At 47.0% G+C, this 560-nt stretch overlaps 1 non-coding gene across 1 annotated transcript; it reads right to left on the bottom strand.

Annotated features, from left to right (window-relative positions):
• Window positions 1-76: 76 nt before the first annotated feature.
• trnam-cau (transfer RNA methionine (anticodon CAU)) lies at window positions 77-148 on the bottom strand. Its single transcript has one exon. It is a non-coding gene; the product is annotated as a tRNA-Met (tRNA).
• Window positions 149-560: the final 412 nt, after the last annotated feature.

Below are 560 nucleotides of genomic sequence, written 5' to 3'. Positions count from 1 at the left end.
CTTAGGTTTTAACTCCCATGCGATGGATATTACCCCTTTTTGGGGAGCTCAGGCATGTGTAGAAGTAAAAACGTCTTAGCAGAGGATGGTTTCGATCCATCGATCTCTGGGTTATGGGCCCAGCACTCTTCCGCTGACCCACTCTGCTGTAAGCCATCCTAGATGGAACTCGAACCCACAATCCCTGGCTTAGAAGGCCAGTGCCTTATCCATTAGGCCACTGGGGCTGCCACGGGGTAGCTCACTCACATTCAGGTGGTCTTTGAAAAAAATCACATGAAGTCTTCTCGATGAACACCTGCTATGAGAGCAACAAGTGGCCTTAGGTTTTCACTCACATGCGATGGATATTACCCCTTTTTGGGGGGCTCAGGCATGTATAGAAGTTAAATTGTCTTAGCAGAGGATGGTTTCAATCCATCGACCTCTGGATTATGGACCCAGCAAACAAATCAGAAGGATTCTTCTAGATGAACGCCTGCTATGAGAGCAACAAGTTGATTTATGTTTTCATTCCCACACTGTGGATATTGCCCTTTTTTGGGGGACTCACGCAACTA

The sequence above is a fragment of the Sinocyclocheilus anshuiensis genome, unplaced genomic scaffold (genome assembly GCF_001515605.1).
Source record: "Sinocyclocheilus anshuiensis isolate Anshui unplaced genomic scaffold, SAMN03320099.WGS_v1.1 scaffold3117, whole genome shotgun sequence".
Lineage (NCBI taxonomy): Eukaryota > Metazoa > Chordata > Actinopteri > Cypriniformes > Cyprinidae > Sinocyclocheilus > Sinocyclocheilus anshuiensis.
The sequence above is the reverse complement of the archived record's forward strand: the minus strand, read 5'-3'. Positions and strand labels throughout refer to the sequence as shown.